The 10,818-nt window shown below is 34.5% G+C and overlaps 1 pseudogene; it reads left to right on the top strand.

Annotated features, from left to right (window-relative positions):
• The first annotated feature begins 5,297 nt into the window (after positions 1-5,297).
• Positions 5,298-7,827, top strand: LOC116633633 (annotated as a pseudogene).
• Positions 7,828-10,818: the final 2,991 nt, after the last annotated feature.

The following is a 10,818-nucleotide window of genomic DNA, read 5'->3' as shown; positions in this document are numbered from 1 at the left end:
CCTTGTCAAATATTAGTTCACCATATATGCAAGGGGTTATTTTTGGGCTCTGTGTTCTGTTCCCTTAATCTTTGTGTCCATTTGTATGCCAGTCTTATACTGTTTTGATTACTATCACTTAGGATGGTTTGAAATGAGGAAGTATGATGCCTTCAGCTTTGGTCTTTTGTAGTTCCATACAAATTTTAGGTGCACTGTTGATGGGAATGTGAATTAGTGAAGCCACTGGACTATTATTCAACCATGAGAAAGAAGAAATTCTAACATTTGCAAGAACATGGCTGGAACTTGAGAACATTATGCTAAATAAATCACATGGAGAAAGACAAATATTATATGATATTACTTTTGTGTAGAATCTTAAGGAAAAAGGCTAAACTCATGGAAACAGAATAAAATGGTGGTTACCAGGGCTAGGGGAGCATGGTTAAAGAAATGGGGAGATACTGGTCAAAGGGTACAGATTTCCAGCTATAAAAGAATAAGTTCTGGGGATCTAATGCATAGTATGGTGATTATGGTTAACATCACTAGATTATATACTTGAAACTTGCTAAGAGAATAGAATTTAAATGTTCTTACCACAAAAAAGAAATGGTAATTATGTGATAAGATGGAGCTGAAGGTAAGGTAATAATCATTCTGCAATATATAACGGTATCAAATTTCAGGTTGTTTATCACTTACACAATATATGTCAATTATATCTCAAATGAAGCTGGGGGAAATATATATATATATATATATGAACTACTCAAGAAATACTTCAGTTAAGTTCTTCAAAATCCCAGGTAAAAAGAATAGGTTGGGGATACAGCACCACCATGCAGTCAACATTTTAGAATTAAACAACCAAAAAAGATACTTAAGGACTGACACATTTGAAGGGCTTACTGATTCTTAAAAGCATTGCATTTCTGAGAAAGGAAGCCTCAGTAAGGATTATTAGTATCTGGGAATGCTCCATTAAGAAAGTGGGAGATGGGCACCTGGGTGGCTCAGTTGGTTAAGCGACTGCCTTCGGCTCAGGTCATGATCCTGGAGTCCTGAGATCAAGTCCCGCATCAGGCTCCCTGCTCAGCGGGGAGTCTGCTTCTCCCTCTGACCCTCCCCCCTCTCGTGTTTTCTCTCTCTCATTCTCTCTCTCAAATAAATAAATAAAATCTTTAAAAAAAAAAAGAAAGTGGGAGATGAACTAGAACTTGGAAGATGAGTAGGTTTTCATAATGACTTACAGTGGTATTTAGTAATAAGGAAATATATTTCAAATAAAATAATCCTACTCTTTGTCCCTTCTGTTTGATGTTTATACAAGTGAAAAGTGAGGAGAGCATGGATTGGCATGTGGCAGCACAGCAGGTGCTAAACAAACACAACACATTGTGCTCTTGCACTAAATATCATGAAAAAACACCTTCTCCTACTTTCCATATGAATAGAAATGTATTAAATTATGGATTACCCTCTTAAACAATATGATAAATTAAATATTTTAAGTATATATAAGTATATGTATACATATATTTATACTTTCATGTATATGTTTAGATTTTTAATAAAATGATCAGCATGGAATTTCACAGGCTTGTATGAAATTTTATAGTGGGTTTTATAGTAGTTAAGTAATTAGTCAAATAAATCTTCCTCAAAATTATTGTGCATTGTAAAGTTTCCTGTGATATAAAAAATAAAATGTCAATGATCCTTGAATTTTCAAAGAATAGATGCAGCATACACAATATATAAAAATGCTAGCACTTTACTAAAAAAAAATAAAATCAGTGAGCCCAAGGAAACTTAATGACAAAATATAAAAATACTTTTTATTATTCTAGAATTAGGACAAAAGTGTCAGATACATATCAGTTAAGTGATAAGGATACTCTTAGGCTTATCATTTGAAAAAACTTGTAAAGCAAGGAATATACTACGTATAATACAAGCAGTCATCTTTTGTCTATAGAGATGCTGAGTAATGTTCTTGAAAGGTTGAATTATTTGCACAGAAACTATCAGGACAATCCAAGAAAATTCTTTAAATTATTTCAGTGAATTAATGCTGGAGTTTATTTTGTTTAAGATACTGCTTGCAGCACATTGGGGATTTCATATCTCTGGAATATAAAGAAGCCTCTGGCATTTTCGTCCTCTATTGCTACTTCATGTGTGCACACATTTCCAGAAGGAGAGTGCCAAAATCTAGTCACATGGTTGAAAATAATGAGCAAGAGTGAAAGTACATGATCACCATCTCAAAGAAAGTCTCTTTCACACTGACATTTAGGCAGTCTGAACTTCAATATACTCCATGGGAAAAAAATGACAATTTCTTGATTGATGAGGAGTTGGTAATGTAGAAATAACTGTGGCAAGTTCTGGCCAATAATCTCAATATATGTCTTTCACAGTTAATAAAATTTCAAAACCTGAGGTGTTGTAGTAAAGTGATTGTAGCATGGTTCTTGGATGACGGGAAGAACGTTAGTGAACATCCTTTAAAATGTGTGTTTTCTTGCCAGATTTTTTAAACAGTGTTTTTAATTTATGTATGTTGCTGATAAGAAAAATGCCAAATTTCTTCATCCTTTAATAGTATCGACTCATTCCCCCGCTCTACTACCACCCAGTAGTTAAATTTTAATGATCTATGTTATTTGTTAGAGGTATTTTCAGTAAATTAAATCTATCCATAATTAAATTTTTTTTTCAGTTGAATTGTTTCAATGTTTCAAAATTTCCCCCTTTAAGATTTTAGCCAAGTATACTTGACATATTTCACTGTTCCTATGTTTTTAAAACAACAGGGACTGATCAGAAATTAAAAGCAGCTGTAAACACTCAGACTCAATAATTTTCTCAGTCACTGAATTCAGTGCAGTTAAAGCTAACAAATAGTTTATTACACTGTGGTCAACATTATAGTAGCAGGTTCTCATTGTTGGATATTAATTTAGGAATATTCCCCCACTAACATTTTTGTTATGTTCTAAAAGCTGCCTGCAGAGAAGTTTAGCACTTTGAAATGCAGATTTTTTAAGTTCCTCTCATAAACAATACCGTAAAAGGTGATGAATTGTTGAAGCAAGTTCACAAATCCTATTTACTATGATGTTACAGAAGAATATTATTGACGGCAACATTTCTATTGTTACTAACCCCAGCTCCTAACCTAGTTTCTATGGAAAGTATATTCAGAATTCTCTCAGAGAATGCTGGTCTGCTTTTACCAAGTAAACAGTGGGAATGGAAACTCCTGGGTTGCTTTGGCAGTAAGAAAAGGATTCCAGAATGAGCTTCCCCAAGGTGACATCTTTAGGTGAACAGAGATTGGACAGCAGAGTATTGGGTTGCAGGAAGCTAAAACAGCTTATTTATTAATTATACTTGTAAAAACAACAACAAAAAAACTCCAAATGAGAATTCTTTTTTTAATTTAATTTAATTTTGTTATGTTAGTCACCATACAGTACATCATTGGTTTTTGATGTAGTGTTCCACGATTCATTGTTTTCATATAACACCCAGTGCTCCATGCAGTACGTGCCCTCCTTAATACCCATCACCGGGCCAACCCATCCCCCCTCCCCCCTCCTCTCTAAAACCCTCAGTTTGTTTCTCAGAGTCCATAGCCTCTCATGGTTCGTCTCCCCCTCCGATTTCCCCCCCTTCATTTTTCCTTTTCTTCTAATGTCCTCCATGCTATTCCTTATGTTCCACAAATAAGTGAAACCATATGATAATTGACTTTCTTTGCTTGACTTATTTCACTTAGCATAATCCTCTCCAGTTCTATCCATGTTGGTGTAAAAGTTGGGTATTCATCCTTTGTGATGGCTGAGTAATATTCCATTGTATATATGGACCACATCTGCTTTATCCATCTGTCTGTTGAAGGGCATCTCGGCTCTTTCCACAGTTTGGCTGTTGCGGACATTGCTGCTATGAACATTGGGGTGCATATGGCCCTTCTTTTCACTATATCTGTGCCTTTGGGGTAAATACCCAGTAGTGCAATTGCTGGGTCATAGGGTAGCTCTATTTTCAACTTTTTGAGGCACCTCCACACTGTTTTCCAAAGTGGCTGTACCAACTTGCATTCCCACCAATAGTGTAAGAGGGTTCCCCTTTCTCCACAACCTGTCCAACATTTGTTGTTTCTTGCCTTGTCAATTTTTGCCATTCTAACTGGTGTAAGGTGGTATCTCAATGTGGTTTTGATTTGGATTTCCCTAATGGCTAACGAGAATTCTTAAATGTTATTGTATATTGACATCTCCTGCTGCTGTCCGGCTGCCTGGAACCACACTGTTGGGTCAGCCTTTTACAGAGAGTGCCTCACATTCCAAAATAGTTACTCCAACTTACCATAATAAAAACTGGCATTCTTCCACAGAAGATGCTTTAGGATAATGTTTTGAGAAGAGACTGGTAAAAGAAATTCACAAAAATATTTGAAGGCTAATAGTATATAATCTTGTATTTCACACACTTTAGTCTATAGCTGAATGATAATTTCAGAGTGGAGTTTGTACTTGTAAAAGGACTTATGTGAGCACCACTAAAAAAAAAATTGTACCATTAATATATGTAGCTTAGTTATGTACAAGGGGCATTCTAATCCTAAAGTAATAATAAGGTGATGCCTTGAAAAATAAAGAATGAGAAAGAATTCAACACTATTATTTTAATGGTAATTGATAAAAATCTTTATGTCTTGAAACCTAATGCCTTTAGTTACGGAATAGCATGGTAGTTTGGTTATCTTGAATAAGAATACAACCAATTATAAAAATGGTAGAAAAAAACCTGCTTCTGTTTATTTTCTGAACAAGATGATGGGATTGATAAAGATAAAAACTTACTTAGTTTAATATATTTATAACATGTAAATATCACTGCATTAAATATTTAATTTTTTTGGATAATGATTCTGCATGTAGCATTTCACCATATCTTACAGCTTTTTCTTTTTTTGTGAAGAGGCAGAAAGTAAAATCTGTTGATTCATTTAATAATCATTTTGAGTTTATTTATGAATTCACTTATTGTGTGTATATCTGTTAACATATAGTAATTTAGCATAAACTTTAGGAACTACTTTCTTAGATAATGATGAGTAAGAAATATTTCTTGTTTTCATACACTATTTATGAAATTAGAGCTAATATTTATATAGTGCTTAACATGCTCCTGGCACTGTTCTATGTTCTTTAACATATACATATATTATATCTTCATAGCAGTCCTATATAAGAAATCATATTACTATCTCTGTTTAATAAGGTACAGTGTTTAACATGGCCAAGAATACACAATTGGTAAATGTAGAGAGAATATTATTTAATTTATTTATTTTTACCAAAGATATTTTCCAATTTTTAGGCATAGGAAAATATTCAGGATACTTTTGAAGTCATCTACCTTAAGAAGGTCTCAGTTTATCCTGAGGGATGATGTTCTTAAATACCGAAACACAGAGACAACAAATATGCAATCACAGTGTTTTTTGGTGTTTTGTGGTGAATTACATGAGATGTCAGTGAAGCAAATAAGAGACATATGGTAATTTGGTAAGAATGGCATTTCTGAATATTTTCAAGGAAGGGGAATTATAATTTGAATAAAATGTGGAGAGTGGCTTGTAAAGCAGCAATGATAATTTACAGAAATTCAGAGGGGAATTAATGATAGCAAGATGAAATTAGCAGCAAGTAGCAATGAAAAAAATAGGGAGCATTTAGAAAATAGAATCCACATGTGGTTTGTTAGATATTGTCATGAGGTAGGAAATGGGCCACTGAATAATGACACATTGGCTTCTGGGTGAGGCGTTAGGGTAGTTGCTGTTGATAACCATTAGTTTAGACAAAGTAAAAGTAAAGAGCACCAGCAATAGCAAATTTGGATTGGAGGATAAATGACTTCAGATACGGACACACTGATTTGAGTTATAATGTGGGAGATTTTGTATATGTGATGGCATGGGGACAAGTTGAATTCTGCTATTAATAATATACTATAATTAGATTTTTAATTAAATTAGAATTTTTTTAAAAATCTGCATTCAAATCAAAGTATTGTAGAGTTAATTTTACAAAAGTTCTTATGACTTATATGACTAAATGGTGGTTTATTGATTGCGTACTTCAAAAAAAGTCTGCTTTTTATAATCTTATGAATGAATGTGTAGTGTAGTGTGTGACATTTTTAAAAATAAACTTTGCACCAGGGCCTCTGTGAAACCTTCTTTTGCTCAGAGTTTGCCTGGTCCTCGGAGCACTCCGTGGGGCAGCCCCCAAGCCTCCCCAAGGTGTGAGCAAGTGTTTACTCCTGGCTTGACTACAGAAGGCGGACCAGGGCAGTGACCCTGAACAGGCCTCGACTTATGGTGCAGACAAGAGACTACAGAAGGAAGGGGCCCTAGGCTGAGGCACTGAGGGACAGGTGGTCAACAGCGCTTCAGGTTAAATAAAGGAGGCTATTTTCTTAGTGTGGATCGCTGCCTTTGGTAAGAACCTGTCCATCTTGCCATTCACTCCACCACTCCACTTCTGCTGGGGTAGAATAAATCATCTGGTGGACCTGGAGGAGCAGGTAGAGGAGAACAGAATGGACAGGCAGAAAAATTGTATGGAAAAGAAGTTAAAAGTTTGAAGAAGAAACTAAAGAAAACAGGTCAATTAGATGAGCTTGAGAAAGCCATCACCACTAAAAATTGTAATACTAAAGATGTTACCATACCAAGCACTTGTTCTGAAATTTGGAGACTGAGTACACCAACTATGATAGATAGTGGGATAAGACAGCCCTGTCATTGAAAACGACTGCCACATTTTATGGGGTGCTGATCATGGTTCTGGCCTAACCATCACAGTCATCACAAACTCAAAGCAATTGTAAACTGTGAATGTGCTTTTAATCTCTAAAAGGATGAAGTTGTTTACTACTACCAGAGATTTGAGACACAAGTTTTGCCTCCAGTATTGAAATCCTAACCGAACTGCCACCTCTAGATGATTATACCTATTCCATCCCAGAAAACAGTAATTTCCCAGTGTGAACCAAGCCACAGAGTAACTACAGCTCAGAAACTTCATCTCCTGGATGTATCAGGGAAGATGGAAAAACAGGTGATCAACGATGAACTAATGTATGGATATAGGATCTCCCACAGAACTATCTCCCATTACTCTTTCTCTGTTAATCATAGTTTGAATTTGCAGCCAGTTACTCAGACCCTGTACTTTGGTGTTCAGTAGCATATCATGAATTAAACCAGAGAGTGGCGGAGACTTTCCATGCATCACAGCTCTCACTCACTGTAGATGGTGTCACAGATCCAACAAACTCAGAAAGGTCCTGCACAGGATCATTCTCCAATGTTAACCAAAATGCTACTGTAGAAATGGCAAGAAGACATAGGAAGAGGAGTGTGCTCATGTTAGATAAGTGGGGAGTTTTTTTACTGAGTACCTAAGTGATAGTGTAGTCTTTGTGCAGAGCCCCAAGTGTAATCAGAGATCAAGCTGGCCCCCTGCAACAGAGTGTAAGATTCCACCAGGCTGCAATCTCAAGATCTTCACCAACCAGGAATTTGCTGCTCTTCTTGCTCAGTGTGTTAATCAGAGTTTTGAAGTTGTGTATCAACTAACTAGGATGTGCACCATAAGAATCAGTTTTGTGAAAGGGTAGGAAGCAGAATACAGAAAGGCAGATGGTAACAAGCACTTGTTGGATTGAACTTCATCTGAATGGACAAATACAGTGGTTGGACAGAGTGTTAGTTCACATGTGATCCCTTCTGTGTGTTGCTCAAGCATGTCATAAAGTCAAAAGGTTTAATGTAATAACTCTTTTGTCATAGTATTTGTCATAGCCTCATGGGGTTATGTGTGTTATGTCCAAAAACTTGGACATAATTAATGGCAGCACCTTGTAGAATAGGTTTTCTGTGTTTGAATATTAAATGAGAAAATTAGTTTCAAAAATACCCTCTCATACAGGAGGAAGAGAAGATTTTAAAGACATGCTGATGTCATCTTGGGCATAAAACTGAGTGTCCCAAAGGTTTATTAAAAACAGTAGTAGTTACGTGTACAGATAATGTATCATGATTCAGTATCACAGTATTTGTGCTGCTTATATACGTTTTTAATTTGCATAACTTAGGTATTTGTGTGCAGCTTCTTGATTTAATCATGCCTTCATAAAGTTACAGTTATCTAATCTGTTATTCCCACTTACTCATTATTTTTGTCCTTTTAAAATATAGAATATATATTAAGACTGTCATATTATCATTTAGAAACAGATTTTCCTTGTAGAAAAACTAATTTTTCTGCCTTTTACCAAAAATAATTTCTTTTGGGGGGAAGTAAAATAAAATAATATAAAACACCTTGCAACAAAAGAGAATTCTTTCAGTCTTCAAGAAAAAAAATACTTTAATCTAGTTACTGTATTAAGTAGTAACATTTGTAAAAAATAATTCAAATAAATTAATATTTAGAAAATAAATAAAAATTAGAATTCAAAATTAGAAAATAAAGCATTTCGTCTGTCTTACTGATTACTTGCTGCTAATAAGAATTTCCCCTGCTATTGAAGTCCGCCTGACTTTGTCTATAGTTTATACAAATGAATATATTTGTGACCTTTCCATCTAAAAAATAAAAATCTCTGAGGTGACAAACATGCTATTTCCACTTAAATCAAATTTCATCTCATGGTTTTAGAATTATGCACTCTTCTGATATTTACGGTGAAACATATTTAGAAGCATCAGCTATGGCCTACATTTTACTTTGGCCTGTAGTTTGTTATTTCCTGTTATCTTAAGAAAGTGTTGAGCGATATACATATCTGATAGTTGCCCTTTGATAACTGTGAACAGAATGAATGTTGTGAAAGTAGGGGAACTAATAGATTGTGATTAAATCTTTCATTCTGTTATTGGGTGGTTATTAGATTAGTTATCATGAGAAATGTTTAACACTTTACACAAGCCTGAGGCAGCTCATAGATATGTTTTATTGAAGTCCTATAGCATATATCTAAATTAATTTTATTCAAAATCTATTCATTCACCACCTTTTGTATGACCAGTTTTTACCAGGAGCAGAAAATATCTTTCAAAAACAGAGTGATTCTCTCCTTCCTGCCCCCAAACCATTATATGGTTTAAGAGATAAATTTCAACACAGTATCTTTAAAAGTATATGGTTTTGGCTTAATAATCAGAAATTATAGTTTTAACGTTTAGCCAAAGAATTGGGATACATTAAGAAGTCTAGGTAATAATGACCTCTCTGAGACTTTATATGAGACACTTCTGAAAAATAAATGTATTTTAATAGAGGTTCAATGGACAAAATAGACAATATAAAATGTGTTATTTATCATGAATCTGTTAATAAAAAATGAGGAAGTTGATTAATGACATTATAAACATGACCTTAATGAAGCTAGTATTAAATAAAATATCCAATTAGTTGGATTTCATTACCTTGCTAAAAGAAATTTTCCTGTGTGCTGTAGAAAAATGTTGCAAAAAATTGAAAACCTTTGAATGATATATTATGTGCTGTTGATGATTTAAAATTTTAGTGGTGGTAAGAGTATAATCTGATTTGTGTGTTTGGTCAGATCACTCTATTGATCTTATACATGATACCATTCCACTTGGCAGATGAAATTGAAAATGAATGTCCAAAATGATGCATTTTATTTTCAGTGCATATAGTCATTAAGGCTAGACGTCAGAATACTAGCAGCTACTATATCCTAATAGATTTACTGCAAATATTGAAAGGAAATTCCTCATTACCAAATTCTGTACAGTATCCAAAACAAGCAAAATATATGATTTATGCACGTTTATAACATAATCCAATAAGCATATTTCTCCACTGATACATGGCATTTACCATGGTTAGTTTGGCATAGTAAGCTTATTTAAAGGTATGTTTACTTTTTAATTTCAACTCATAAAGCCAGGGAACATATTTATATAAGGTATTACAAATTGTGCCTACATAATTTAGCTGCTCTGCGCTGTGCTTTTTCTACTTTGTTATTCTTGTACCTTATGTTGACTACAAAGCAAGAGTGTGTACTTGTCCTTTACAACTTCTCTGAATGTTTTGTTAACAAGAATGTTATTCATAAGTAAGGAAAATGATAGTTTCCCAAGACATAAAATTGCAACATGCTTTCTTGTTATTTTAGGTTGTATCTTTCTTAGAAGTCTCTTGCATATATGAAAGGAGGGGAACAAATTATAATAATCATTTTGAGTATGTATTTCCTTACCAAAGATCTTTTCCATTTTCATGCACAGGAAAATATGCAGGAGACTTTTCAAAATCATATAATAATAATTTGAAAGGGATTTTAGGTTTGTGGTTTAAAGAAGTAGCATATTTGGTTAAGATGGAATGTGCAACTAGATATAATTTTTTGTGTGTCTATCATTTAGTCCTATAACTATTTCCTTTAATTAAAATCTGAAAACATATCTTCCTTCTGTATCTTGTATGTGTCTGTGATCATGAGGAGCCCAACTCAGATGAACTGTAACTGTGGACTAGTGTTAAAAAATTAAGCTTACCCAAAGAGAGGTTGGCCTTTGCCCTCATTTTCTGGAAGGTAATCTCTAAATGCTTGGGATATCCTGCCTGATAAAATGCCTTTATTGGCCTGGGGCCTTGGGACACGTCTGATAGTGTGTGCTGACAGTCTTTTATTGTGGGAGCTTTGGGCCTCTGGAGGGGCTGGAAGCTTAGGTCAGCCACATGGGTAGTCAGGCATGTCTATATA

This window comes from Phoca vitulina, unplaced genomic scaffold, assembly GCF_004348235.1.
Source record: "Phoca vitulina isolate PV1807 unplaced genomic scaffold, GSC_HSeal_1.0 scaffold8, whole genome shotgun sequence".
Taxonomy (NCBI): domain Eukaryota; kingdom Metazoa; phylum Chordata; class Mammalia; order Carnivora; family Phocidae; genus Phoca; species Phoca vitulina.
This window is presented reverse-complemented; position numbering and strand designations above follow the sequence as displayed.